This window comes from Rutidosis leptorrhynchoides, chromosome 2 (assembly GCF_046630445.1).
Source record: "Rutidosis leptorrhynchoides isolate AG116_Rl617_1_P2 chromosome 2, CSIRO_AGI_Rlap_v1, whole genome shotgun sequence".
Lineage (NCBI taxonomy): Eukaryota > Viridiplantae > Streptophyta > Magnoliopsida > Asterales > Asteraceae > Rutidosis > Rutidosis leptorrhynchoides.
Window position 1 is genome coordinate 526,158,978 of NC_092334.1, and position 16,113 is coordinate 526,175,090.

Consider the following 16,113-nt stretch of genomic DNA (forward strand, 5'->3'; position numbering starts at 1 on the left):
TTATATAGCTATCTTATTTTATGTTGTAAAATTTTAACAACAAGAACATAGTTTGAATGATTTCAAACTTGTTTGCAAATTAAATAGATCCTTCTAACTTAACTTTTAAAATACTTCAAGACCTGTAATATATCATAATGATATGCTAACTTAACAAGATATAACTTGATTTTACAAAGAACACCTTAAAAACTGAATCTACGTCGTCGAAGTGCAACCGGGGGCTGTTTAAGGTTGGATAATTAAAAACCATCTTGAACATTGAATTGGAAGTTCATGTTCTGGAAAAATGATATTTCTTATGAATATGTTAACACATAATAATTTCATGGTTTAACTCAAAGTGTAAGTATTTTTAGAAAAATGATCATTAAATGTTGTTTTTATGATGGAAAATGATCACTTTCATAAGTTTTACCAAAGTTTGACCTATAACCTGTGATTTCGAATACAAACTAAGGTATTTTCAGTTCATATTCTTAAAATTTGACTCGATCCAAGGAAGTGACAAGTTGAACCAACAAAAACGGAGTTGTAATGAAGAAACTACGACTAAAACAAGATTGGGTATCCGAAGCTAGTTTAGCTACGAAAATATTTGGAGATAAAGTAAATTAATCATATCTTTTCTAATTAATATGATATTTTATATATAATTACTTATGATTTGATTTTATATATTTTAGGACCACCCGTAAATAACACGATAAGATTAATCATAAGACCTCATGATTGTACGCAACACGTCATTTGACAAGGTACTTTATGTACGCAACACGTCATTTGACAACATGGTACCATGGGTCGAGATTAATTCTGATCAATACGAAGACGATGGGGTCTTTATTTATTTTATTGAGCAACTAATTGTGGACCACTAACATCGGACTGCTAACTACGGACTAAGAAAATATTAAAAGTATTATATATATATATATATATATATATATATATATATATATATATATATATATATATATATATATATATATATATACTTAAAAAGAAAATATGTTGATATATTATATATATATGGTTAAGTTCGTGATATCTATCGGAGACCAAGTCGAGTTAAATACCTTCAAGGCAAAAGTGAGTATATAGTCCCACTTTTAAACTCTAAATATTTCGGGATGAGAATACATGCATTTTATGATTTACGTTATGGACACAAGTGATAAAAAAATATATTCTACGTTGAGTTGTACCACTGGCATACTTCCCTGTAGCTTGGTAACTACTATTTACATGTGGTATTGTAACCGCGAATCCTGTTGATAGATCTATCGGGCCTGACAACCCCAACCGTACTGGACGACCAGTATTCAACGGTTGCACAGTACTTCGTTTCGGTGACTACACTTGGTACAGTGTAGTGAGATTTCATAATAAAGGGAATATGCGATGTTGATTAAATGTTAAGTATGGTTATCAAGTGCTCAACCACTTAGAATATTTTTATTAAAACGTTTATGTATATGAAATCTTGTGGTATATATTTATAACGCTGCTAGCATTAAACCTATATCTCACCAACTTTATGTTGACGTTTAAAGCATGTTTATTCTCAGGTTCCTAGAAGTCTTCCGCTGTTTGAATATATGTTAGAGAAACCATGTGCATGGAGTCATACATGTTTTATTCGAGGAAGCATTGCATTCACAAAATCATCACCGTGTATTTATTTTGACTGCATTGTCAACGGAAGTATTCTTGTAAACTGTTATTTACGGTGATTGTCTACATGTAGAAATCATCAGATGTCGAAAACATTGAATTTTAAATATTCATTTATGGTATATCTTTTCAAAAGAATGCAATGTTTATAAAACGTATCATATAGAGGTCAAATTCCTCGCGATGTAATCATATGTTATTGTATTCGTCCCTATGGATTGGGTCGGGTCGTTTCATGTAGTATCAGAGCGGTGGTCTTAGCGAACCAGGTCTGCATTAGTGTGTCTAACTGATAAGTCGTTAGGTTGCATTAGTGAGTCTGGACTTCGACCGTGTCTGCATGTCAAAATTTTGCTTATCATTTTGTGTCGAAAATCATCTACTTATCATCTGTAGGAAATTACCTGCTTATCATCTTAAGTCTAAACGCGTCTTACGGCATTCATTGCATGAATGGTGTATAGACAAAATTCATATCTTAGCGTATTTTCTAATTCATATCTACGCATATCTGTTACTGTAAACTTTGTCTGACATATTCCGTAAATCCCTCCGTAATCTATGAGATCTTTTGTTCTATATATGTGGATATTCTATATAATTAGAATACCTCCCGATAGCCGGAAAATCATTTCATATCGAAAAATCCTTTATTCAATCATACGAAATGGAACTCGTCACTAGTTGAAGTCCCTCGGATTCCGATATGGAATACCACTCAAGCTCCGAAAGCAGTGTGACTGGAATAGATCAACCAATCAGTCTTCATCTATTTTGGATGGATTGGGGATGGGTTCATAGCCTCCTCAATCATTGGAGACAAGAAGAAGGTGATCCCTTCCATCCACCAAATTGCCCTCTTGACGATGAACCTGAAGCACTTATCGGCGAACCTGTTCGAGAAACCATTTTCTCTCTCATTTCCAGAGTATCTCGTCACGATTATATACTACATCAAATTCTAGATTTTATTTATCCGCTCGTCCTAACCGACAATCACCCAGGTGTAATAGAAGAAGTCAACGAGCTTCGCACTCAGGTAGTGGCTTTGGAGAATACGGTACGAAGGTTACAAACACCATCAGCAGCATCAGCAGCATAACCAGTACCGTCAATAACATCAACATCGCAAGCCTCAATACCCTAAGCACCAGCAGCATCACCAGCATCAACGTTATCACCATCATCAACATCAACAGGATCATTACCACCACCAACAATCACATCCGCATCACACGCCTCAATATCACCATCCGTACCTCAGATATCAACGTCACACGCACCATAGATACCAAGAAGTACCAACAACAACAAACGATGAAGTATTGATTCATAACTTCATCGGAGAAACATTCTATGGTGATTATGTAATCTCTAAAGACATAGAGATTACCTATTTCTGCCTTAACCATAAATCAGATGAGTGGACAGAAATGATAAAAGGAAGAGTAGAAACCCTGACAAGAATGATGCGTAAGGTACAAGCTAGACTTGTTTTACTAACAGCATCAGCAGTACCCTTAGCCTCACCAACATAGTCAGTGCTGTCAACATCGTTAGAATCGTCAGCAACTTTAACATCACAAGCTCCACCAGTTCCAGAATCACCGTGGACATCATCAATAACGCGTATATTGCATCAACGAGTTATGAAGTATTAACTCATTCTTCTGAAGAATTTATATAAATATTTTATATATATGAATTCGGAAACCAAAATAAATCTTTTCGTACTAAGCTATTAAGTATGAATTGAAAAAGGGTAGATACTACTCGTTTAAATTCATATTACAAATATGCAATGATGTACGTCCTTCGTCAGCAACTTAATCATCGTTAACTACAATCCCTGTTTCAATTCAATGAATTTCATTTTATAATAAACCAAGTGTATTATTCAATAATATGTTTGATTTTACACTTTCATCTTCAATGTACTCGAAGCTTACTGGGAAACAACATTCATATCTTGCGAAGTTAGCAAGAGTTCAATGAGTATCAGCATGATTTACTAAGGAAATATATATAAGAATAAATAATGAAGTATTGATCCATAACTTCATTAATATTATGTGAAGAATATGTGATTCCTAATCGTTTTAGAGATTACTTATTCTAGCTCAAACCGAAAATCAAATGAGTCTAATATTATATTGACTTATTAAATTCATGATTACATCTGAAGAAGATATATATGTACATATATTTTCATAAAGATTGTAATAAAATTCTCTGGTACAAAACATTACTTGTGAAATTTTTTTTAACGGGTAGGTAATACCCGAGAGATATATAAATTCACAATTAATATGATTATATTCTTCGACTCTGATTCAACAATCATCAACTATACTCACTACCTTCACAATAATATACATTCTTTCATATAAATCAAAACAACCATTCTCATCCAAATTTGATTACGACAAAACGAAATCCAAGTCAAGACTTAACAGAAGACATCACTCTTAGGACTCTTACATCTTTCAAAACTATACTTTGACTTTAAAACTATGCTAGAACATCATTCGATTCTTGGAACCCAGAAAAATATTTGTATCATTCAAAGTCCTAAAACATCATATGTATATTAACGATTACAATCTATGATCAAACCCTTCGAAATTCCTGAAGACACTTCAAATAATGGACAAACGAGATGATGATCCAACCACACATTACCCGCAGTCTTGCACCTGAAAAGCTCTCGAAACCAAGGACATAATTTAACAAGTATCCGCGTTAAATCTTTTAGCATTTATTAGCAAAAATAACTTTGCGATTCCTTTTCAAAATAGCAAATTTTGTCACAGTTTCAGCAAGTCAACCTCAACTTTCCATTCGAAGTAGCCTTATTATAACCTGTAATACATACGATTACCCTTTTGTTACCAGGGAACCTTTTATATTCCACGATATTATCAGCAGATGTACCAGCAACTCGTTACCCCTTTAGCGGAATCAACAATTGGTATTTTGAAATCTCGCAGCATTTCTATTTCGGCAGTTATATATATATATATATATATATATATATATATATATATATATATATATATATATATACAACGTCTATCCCCAAGAATTACATATTTCAAATGTGAAGTTTCTGAAAAATGCTCCAGTCTACTAATTAGTGCTATTAAGTTTTGGAAAAGACTGATAAAGTGGTAAAGACAGTAGACAACAATTACGGTCAGAAGTTTGACAATAAAGAATAATAGATTGGAAAAGCTCAAACAAAAAATTTGGTACTGAAAAACGGATTGAGCAAAGTATAAAGGAGGTCGTGGACAAATCACAATGATGAAATCTACCTTCAAAGGATTCAAATGATTCAGTGTCTGCTGAAACCGTTAGTAAACCTTACTCCTTATTCTAAACCTTCACAGACAGATTTTCCGCGTCATTCCCTGATCTTAGATATTCTAAGATATCATCGTATTTTTCATTATAAATATCTCCGATATTCTTGAAGATATATTCCCAACTATCCTCATCAAAAATCATTTATCTCTTCACAATATTTGCGTTACAACATAAAAGAAACTGTGTTAGTTTCTAAATTCTGAAAAATTCGAGTTTAAAATATGAATGTTTTGAAGTAGTGTTGGAAACTGAAGCATGAATTAGTATAATATAATGACACTTGATCAACGTGATTATATTACAGTAATTCATGCTGAGTTTCTAAATGGAACATAATGATTCACAGATCATAACGTCATCATGTGCCATGTTACACAACTCTTACATTCTACCCAATCTCCAAACATATTAAGAACATATCTCCTTGATAATTCTATCTTTTCGGACATTCTGGTAACTTACCAAATCAAGATCGTGCAATTACTATTTCCTTCTTAGAACATTAACTATGTTTATTTCAAAATCCATACCTACGAATTCCGGACCATTATTCGCTTGACTCGAAGTCGGGAAGAGGAAACAGAAGTATGGAACTATTGAATATAAAAGAAAATATAAAGCTCGACAACAACAAATAAATTACAAACCGTGTATATCAATACGTATTGCAACGTAAAGGCACGGGAGAATTAACAATACTATAACCCCAAGGTAATAGTAGAAATAAATAAAATCCTCCGGAGGTAGATGAAAAAGAAGAATGACAGAGATGAAAGTTAAGAGTATATCCAGGATCAGTACTGGATGAAGCATACTGATAAATGTTTTAAAGTATGAATTGAGGGAGGAAGAATAGAAGGTATGAGTTGTAAGGAAATGAAGGGAGGTGGATTTATAGTAAAAGATCCGACAGAGCAATCAAAATAGATGATCGCATTTAAAGCGGATTCTAATTTCCTTGATTATCGAAGAATCAAATCTCATTATGAAGATTTTACTCCAAATCTCTTGAACTTGGAAATCAATCCTATCTACGTCAAAAGATATGACGAATCTATACCTACTCATTTCACCCTTTGGTGATAGCCTCACTCATACTCTTCACAAAAATCAAATTGCTTTATCAATATTACTTGATAATAAAACTCTAATTTCCAACTCGTATACGTCATGAAAACATACTTATTGTCAGCCATGACCTTCCCATTCAAATTTCGGGACAAAATTTATTTAACGGGTAGGTACTGTAACGACCCAGATTTTTCCAATCGTTTTATACTTATGAGATTAATATTTACATAAATTAAACCTTACCAACATGATAAGCAATCCAAATTGTTGAGAGTTGTGTTTTTGAAAAGAGTTTTACACAACGTTTGACCGTCCAATTTAACCGATGATATCACGAACTATATAACATACGATAATTATACGTTTGTGTATATATATGTATTTATATATATTTAACATGATTTAAGGATGGTTTAACATCTCATTGTGTACTAATGACAATGAGTTATAAGTATATTTTGAAACTACTAACTTAAGTTTTAAAAACGATAACTATACGTAACATTCTTTGATATATATACTTATAACCTATAATGCTTATACATGTATCGTATATATAATGTATTTAATCACTTTTTAAGGACTTAAATACATAAAACAATATAAGTATATTCACAAAAGATAGCTATATTTGAATTCTCATTCCGTTTCCTCAAGATTTCTATACGTATATCTAGGGTATATGTACCCGTATCATACCCAGCTTCTATATGTATTTACTATTGGTATATACACATCAAATCAACATCCTAATCAACATTATTACTGCCCTAGATATGAGGTAACTAGGATTTGTCAAGTAGCATGAATTATTAGTAAGAAAACAAAATTAGGAATCCTTTTCTTTCTTTATAAACTAAAAACGTTTTTATGAATGAACACCATTTCTTCACTCCATTTTCTCATACCTACACCCTCATTTCTCTCTCAAAATACTCCTAACTTCATACTTGATCATCTCCAAGCATTTTCCCCATCATTTAACTTCAATTACAAGCTTTAAACACCATAAGAAAACTCTTTCAAGAACATATCAAAATAACCACCCATTTGAAGAAGTATACTTCCAACCTTTTGATCTAACTCCACCACTCTTTGATTTCAAGATTTTTTCTTATCTTTTACAGTAACTTTGTCCAAGTAACTTAAGGTAGTAACCTTGTTCATAATCTTGTTCGATTCATAATTATATAGCTATCTTATTTTATGTTGTAAAATTTTAACAACAAGAACATAGTTTGAATGATTTCAAACTTGTTTGCAAACTAAATAGATCCTTCTAACTTAACTTTTAAAATACTTCAAGACCTGTAATATATCATAATGATATGCTAACTTAACAAGATATAACTTGGTTTTACAAAGAACACCTTAAAAACTGAATCTACGTCGTCGGAGTGCAACCGGGGGATGTTTTGGGTTGGATAATTAAAAAGCATCTTGAACTTTGAATTGGAAGTTCATGTTCTGGAAAAATGATATTTCTTATGAATATGTTAACACATAAAAATTTCATGGTTTAACTCAAAGTGTAAGTATTTTTAGAAAAATGATCATTAAATGTTGTTTTTATGATGGAAAATGATCACTTTCATAAGTTTTACCAAAGTTTGACCTATAACATGTGATTTCGAATACAAACTAAGGTATTTTCAGTTCATATTCTTAAAATTTGACTCGATCCAAGGAAGTTACAAGTTGAACCAACAAAAACGGAGTTGTAATGAAGAAACTACGACTAAAACAAGATTGGGTATCCGAAGCTAGTTTAGCTACGAAAATATTTGGAGATAAAGTAAATTAATCATATCTTTTCTAATTAATATGATATTTTATATATAATTACTTATGATTTGATTTTATATATTTCAGGACCACCCGTAAACAACACGATAAGATTAATCATAAGACCTCATGATTGTACGCAACACGTCATTTGACAACACGGTACTTTATGTACGCAACACGTCATTTGACAACATGGTACCATGGGTCGAGATTAATTCTGATCAATACGAATATGATGGGGTCTTTATTTATTTTATTGAGCAACTAATTGTGGATCACTAACATCAGACTGCTAACTACGGACTAAGAAAATATTAAAAGTATTATATATATATATATATATATATATATATATATATATATATATATATATATATATATATATGTAACGATTACTTGAAAAGAAAATATGTTGATATATTATATATATATATGGTTAGGTTCGTGATATCTATCGGAGACCAAGTCGAGTTAAATACCTTCAAGGCAAAAGTGAGTATATAGTCCCACTTTTAAACTCTAAATATTTCGGGATGAGAATACATGCATTTTATGATTTACGTTATGGACACAAGTGATAAAAAAATATATTCTACGTTGAGTTGTACCACTGGCATACTTCCCTGTAGCTTGGTAACTACTATTTACATGTGGTATTGTAAACACGAATCCTGTTGATAGATCTATGGGGCCTGACAACCCCAACCGGACTGGACGACCAGTATTCAACGGTTGCACAGTACTTCGTTTCGGTGACTACACTTGGTACAGTGTAGTGAGATTTCATAATAAAGGAAATATGCGACGTTGATTAAATGTTAAGTATGGTTATCAAGTGCTCAACCACTTAGAATATTTTTATTAAAACGTTTATGTATATGAAATCTTGTGGTCTATATTTATAACTCTGCTAGCATTAAACCTATATCTCACCAACTTTATGTTGACGTTTAAAGCATGTTTATTCTCAGGTTCCTAGAAGTCTTCCGCTGTTTGAATATATGTTAGAGAAACCATGTGCATGGAGTCATACATGTTTTATTCGAGGAAGCATTGCATTCAAAAAATCATCACCGTGTATTTATTTTGACTGCATTGTCAACGGAAGTATTCTTGTAAACTGTTATTTACGGTGATTGTCTACATGTAGAAATCATCAGATGTCGAAAACATTGAATTTTAAATATTCATTTATGGTATATCTTTTCAAAAGAATGCAATGTTTATAAAACGTATCATATAGAGGTCAAATTCCTCGCGATGTAATCATATGTTATTGTATTCGTCCCTATGGATTGGGTCGGGTCGTTTCAAACTCCTCATGAGATGTGGTTTGGAAAACCTCCATCTCTATCATATTTAAAGGTATGGGGATGTGAAGCTTATCCTAAGCGTTACGTCCCTAATAAGTTGAATGCTCGATCCACGAAGTGTATCTTCATAGGATATCCCAAGGATGATATGGGATATTATTTCTATGATCCTTCCGAGCAGAATTTATTTGTTGCTCGGAAGGCAGAATTCCTTGAAACTAAGTTCCTAATGGAAGGTAATAGTGAAAGGAAGATAGATCTTGAAGAGGTTCAAGATCAAGTAGATGATACACAATTGGTTGACACTAGCACTCAACATGAAAATGTTGAGAATGATCAAATGGATGATCAAAGTATGCAAGACGTTCATAGATCTGGTAGGATTAGTAATCCTCCTGAGAGATATGGGTTTCTCATGGATGATTGCTATGTGGTTGATTTGGATGAACCAACAAACTACCAAGATGCTTTATCAAGGATTGATAAAGATAAATGGCAGGAAGCCATGAATGCTGAGATGCAATCCATGTATGAAGACCAAGTTTGGGAACTAGTTGTACAACCTGCTAGCTCCAAGTTAGTTGATTGTAAATGGATTTTCAAGATGAAAACCGACATGCATGGAAACTTAAATACATATAAAGCCAGACTTGTAGCAAAAGGTTTCACTCAAACTCAAGGAGTTGACTATGATGAAACCTTTTCGCCTGTGGCAATGCTAAAGTCTATTAGGATATTATTTGCCATTGCTGCTCATTATGATTATGAAATATGACAAATGGATGTCAAGACCGCTTTCCTAAATGGATATCTTGAGGAAGATGTCTATATGGTTCAACCTGAAGGTTTTGTCGATCCGAAACATCCTAACAAAGTATGTAAGTTAAAGAAGTCAATCTACGGATTGAAACAAGCATCTAGAATGTGGAATCATCGTTTTAATGAGGAAACCAAGAAATTTGGCTTCATTAAAAATGGTGATGAAGCTTGTGTATACAAGAAAGCTAGTGGGAGCACTATCATGTTCCTTGTATTATATGTGGATGATATATTATTATTTAGGAATGACATCCCGACGATGCAAGGTGTTAAAACTTGGCTGAAAAGCTGCTTCTCCATTAAGGATCTTGAAGAAGCACAATACATTTTGGGGATTAGGATCTACAGGGATAGATCCAAGAAATTGATAGGTTTGAATCAAAGTGCATACATTGAAAAGGTCTTGAAAAGGTTCAAGATGGAGAACTCTAAGAAAAGTTTGGTACCTATTCAAAGAGGAACGCTCCTTAGTTCATCTCAGTGTCCCACCATGAAAGATGAACAGGAGAGAATGAAGAAAGTCCCATATGCGTTTACTATTGGGTCAATCATGTATGCAATGATATGCACTAGACCAGATGTGTCATGCGCTCTTAGCCTGACAAGTAGATACCAGAATAACCCAGGAAATAGTCATTGGATTGCTGTTAAAAGTATATTGAAATACCTTAGGAGGACTAAGGATATGTTTCTAATATATGGGTCTGGTGAGGAGGAACTCGCTGTAAAAGGGCGAGTTTCCAAACTGATCGAGATGATTTTCGATCACAATCCGATTATGTCTTCACATTAAATGGAGGTGCGGTCTCCTGGAAGAGTTCAAAACAGGATGTTGTTGCATTATCCACTACAGAGTCGGAGTACATTGCCGCCTCATTGGCAGCTCAGGAAGCTGCATGGATGAAGAAATTCATCGATGAATTAGGAGTAGTCCCTTCCATTCAGGACCCTCTTGAGATCTTTTGTGACAACGAGGGTGTGATTGCTCAAATCAAAGAACCTCGTGCTCACCAAAAGACCCGTCACATTGAGCGGAGATTCAACTACATAAGGGATGAAGTTGAAAAGGGAAAGATATGTATTCGCAAAGTTCACACAGATCTTAATATAGCGGATCCTCTCACGAAGCTCTTACATGGAGCAAAACATGCAGGACATGTTTATGCATTAGGGCTTCGATATTCTAGTAATTGGTCATGATCTATTTTAAGTATTGTAACGGAACGAAATTTGTTCAAACTCATTAATATAATTATGGTATTAATTTATTAATATTGAGTCATGTTCCTATTTTGCATATTTTATCCATGAATAAGCTATTATTCTAAATTCCGTAGTCGATTACATTTGTGGGAACAAGTGTGAGGTTTAGACTATTATGAACTTGGATTGGTATACATTCAGGTTGAATGTGGAGCAAGGTTGCTACCAAGGTTCATAGATATTTGTGGGATACAAATATTGGAAGACCCGCCCTCAAGATTCACTAAATGGAGCCTTTGTGGTTGATCACATGTAATCTTGAGTAAAGGCGAATATCATTGTATCCTCTGACCTGAGATACATATCGGGTTCGGATATTCACTAAGTATTATGCCTTGATTATTTCCTTCGCTATTCTGGAATATGGTAATTCATAAGGAAGAGCTCAGGTATAATGCAAGGTATATATTTAGGACGTATGTAGTCAAGATGGAATTTGTCCCTCTTATTCGTTGAGAGTCAGATGTCTAAGGCCTGATAAAGTTAAATCTAGAAGAGAGTGATCACTCTGTGTCTCTTGGATTTAACATGACATCTAGGACGAAAGGATATAATAAAAGATTCACCTATTCATATTCGAGATGGAACTCGAAAGGGATGATGTTATTGAATGGCACAAAGTCATAACATATTGGGGGTGATGGACGGTCGTTAGGTGGTATCCATCACTTGCATTAATTTCTTATGTTTCTCGTGCAAGTGGGAGATTGAAGGTATTTCGTATGCCCGAGAGACATATTAAATTAATGTGGCTGATATATTATGATCCAAGTCGGGTCATACCTAATAACAAGCTTACCGACACTTTATATATATTTAATCTTAACTATTGGATCGTTAAATAAATACGCGGCACTTGGATTTTAGAAAATCGGGTTTCTAAAATATTATCACTTGAGATAAATTATTTGGATAATTTATATTTAATTGTTTATAGGTTTAAATAATTATGTGGTGTTATATTTTATAAATTGGTTTATAAAATATATAAGTAACTTAATGACTAAATGCATTTATATAACAAGTTTTATAAAATTACATTTTGGTTATTAAAAACCCCTAGGTGGCGATTTTGGGGACTCCAAGGGAACCTCCCATGCTCTCCCTTTGTTACTTTTAAGACCACATTAAGCATGCTTAAGGTTTTACTAGGACTAAGACTTGTTGGGAATACATACATACATGCATTCAAACAAGAACAAGTAAGTAGTAATATCAAAACTCTCTCCTCCTCTTGGTGCAGCCTGCTGGCCGAAATAATTGGGAGAAAAAGGAAGGGTTTAAGCTTGTTAATCTTGCTCTTTTAAGTGTCAAAAAACCTAACTAATTAAAGGAAGGTGTTGGTGTTTGATAGCTTGAGGTATTACACACTTGAGGCTTCAAGTTAGAGGTTATAATTCCATCATATTCATCATCCTCTTGCTCATCCAATTCAGCCCTCAATTAATCTTGAGGAGGTATAATCATACTTCCTTTGTTGTTATATGTAAGCATTATTTCATAACTTGATAACTATATGGAATTCACCAAAAATGGTTTAACATATAAACTTGTTTTATTAATCATCATTGTAACGACCCGGATTTTTTCAATCATTTTATACTTATGAGATTAATATTTACATAAATTAAACCTTACCAACATGATAAGCAATCCAAATTGTTGAGACTTGTGTTTTTGAAAAGAGTTTTACACAACGTTTGACCGTCCAATTTAACCGATGATATCACGAACTATATAACATACAATAATTATACGTTTGTGTATATATATGTATTTATATATATTTAACATGACCTAAGGATGGTTTAACATCTCATTGTGTACTAATGACAATGAGTTATAAGTATATTTTGAAACTACTAACTTAAGTTTTCAAAACGATAACTATACGTAACATTCTTTGATATATATACTTATAACCTATAATGCTTATACATGTATCGTATATATAATGTATTTAATCACTTTTTAAGGACTTAAATACATAAAACAATATAAGTATATTCACAAAAGATAGCTATATTTGAATTCTCAAGATTTCTATATGTATATCTAGGGTATATGTACCCGTATCATACCCAGCTTCTATATGTATTTACTATTAGTATATACACATCAAATCAACATCCTAATCAACATTATTACTGCCCTAGATATGAGGTAACTAGGATTTGTCAAGTAGCATGAATTATTAGTAAGAAAACAAAATTAGGAATCCTTTTCTTTCTTTATAAACTAAAAACGTTTTTATGAATGAACACCATTTCTTCACTACATTTTATCATACCTACACCCTCATTTCTCTCTCAAAATACTCCTAACTTCATACTTGATCATCTCCAAGCATTTTCCCCATCATTTAGCTTCAATTACAAGCCTTAAACACCATAAGAAAACTCTTTCAAGAACATATCAAAATAACCACCCATTTGAAGAAGTATACTTCCAACCTTTTGATCTAACTCCACAACTCTTTGATTCCAAGATTTTTTCTTATCTCTTACAGTAACTTTGTCCAAGTAACTTGAGGTAGTAACCTTGTTCATAATCTTGTTCAATTCATAATTATATAGCTATCTTATTTTATGTTGTAAAATTTTAACAACAAGAACATAGTTTGAATGATTTCAAACTTGTTTGCATACTAAATAGATCCTTCTAACTTAACTTTTAAAACACTTCAAGACCTGTAATATATCATAATGATATGCTAACTTAACAATATATAACTTGGTTTTACAAAGAACACCTTAAAAACTGAATCTACGTCGTCAGAGTGCAATCGGGGGCTGTTTTGGGTTGGATAATTAAAAACCATCTTGAACTTTGAATTGGAAGTTCATATTCTGGAAAAATGATATTTCTTATGAATATGTTAACACATAAAAATTTCATGGTTTAACTCAAAGTGTAAGTATTTTTAGAAAAATGATCATTAAATGTTGTTTTTATGATGGAAAATGATCACTTTCATAAGTTTTACCAAAGTTTGACCTATAACCTGTGATTTCGAATACAAACTAAGGTATTTTTAGTTCATATTCTTAAAATTTGACTCGATCCAAGGAAGTGGCAAGTTGAACCAACAAAAACGGAGTTGTAATGAAGAAACTACGACTAAAACAAGATTGAGTATCCGAAGCTAGTTTAGCTACGAAAATATTTGGAGATAAATTAAATTAATCATATCTTTTCTAATTAATATGATATTTTATATATAATTACTTATGATTTGATTTTATATATTTCAGGACCACCCGTAAACAACACGAGAAGATTAATCATAAGACCTCATGATTGTACGCAACACGTCATTTGACAACACGGTACTTTATGTACGCAACACGTCATTTGACAACATGGTACCATGGGTCGAGATTAATTCTGATCAATACGAATATGATGGGGTCTTTATTTATTTTATTGGGCAACTAATTGTGGACCACTAACATCGGACTGCTAACTACGGACTAAGAAAAATATTAAAAGTATTGTAAGTATATATATATATATATATATATATATATATATATATATATATATATATATATATATATATATATATATATATATATATATATATATATATATATATATATATAACGATTACTTGAAAAGAAAATATGTTGATATATTATATATATATGGTTAGGTTCGTGATATCTATCGGAGACCAAGTCGAGTTAAATACCTTCAAGGCAAAAGTGAGTATATAGTCCCACTTTTAAACTCTAAATATTTCGGGATGAGAATACATGCATTTTATGATTTACGTTATGGACACAAGTGATAAAAAAATATATTCTACGTTGAGTTGTACCACTGGCATACTTCCCTGTAGCTTGGTAACTACTATTTACATGTGGTATTGTAAACGCGAATCCTGTTGATAGATCTATCGGGCCTGACAACCCCAACCGGACTGGACGACCAGTATTCAACGGTTGCACAGTACTTCGTTTCGGTGACTACACTTGGTACAGTGTAGTGAGATTTCATAATAAAGGGAATATGCGACGTTGATTAAATGTTAAGTATGGTTATCAAGTGCTCAACCACTTAGAATATTTTTATTAAAACGTTTATGTATATGAAATCTTGTGGTCTATATTTATAACGCTGCTAGCATTAAACCTATATCTCACCAACTTTATGTTGACGTTTAAAGCATGTTTATTCTCAGGTTCCTAGAAGTCTTCCGCTGTTTGAATATATGTTAGAGAAACCATGTGCATGGAGTCATACATGTTTTATTCGAGGAAGCATTGCATTCACAAAATCGTCACCGTGTATTTATTTTGACTGCATTGTCAACGGAAGTATTCTTGTAAACTGTTATTTAAGATGATTGTCTACATGTAGAAATCATCAGATGTCGAAAACATTGAATTTTAAATATTCATTTATGGTATATCTTTTCAAAAGAATGCAATGTTTATAAAACGTATCATATATAGGTCAAATGTCTCGCGATGTAATCATATGTTATTGTATTCGTCCCTATGGATTGGGTCGGGTCGTTTCAATCATGCTTCCGCTTACTTTAACTTTCATAAAATTGGTTTTGTGATTATGTTAACATTAAGAACATGTTATTATGTTTAATTCCATCATTACTATGTCCTGTTTAGTGTTGCCTATCCCAAGTTTTGATGTAGTGTTAGGGATGAACTGGATGAGCCTACATAAGGCCCACATTAAGTGTGATAAGAAGATTGTGACCTTCCGTTTGACCGACAGAACCCGTATTATGGCCCGAGGGGAACGAAGTGGGTTTAGTTTTCCGTTGATTTCTATGATGAAGGTGAAA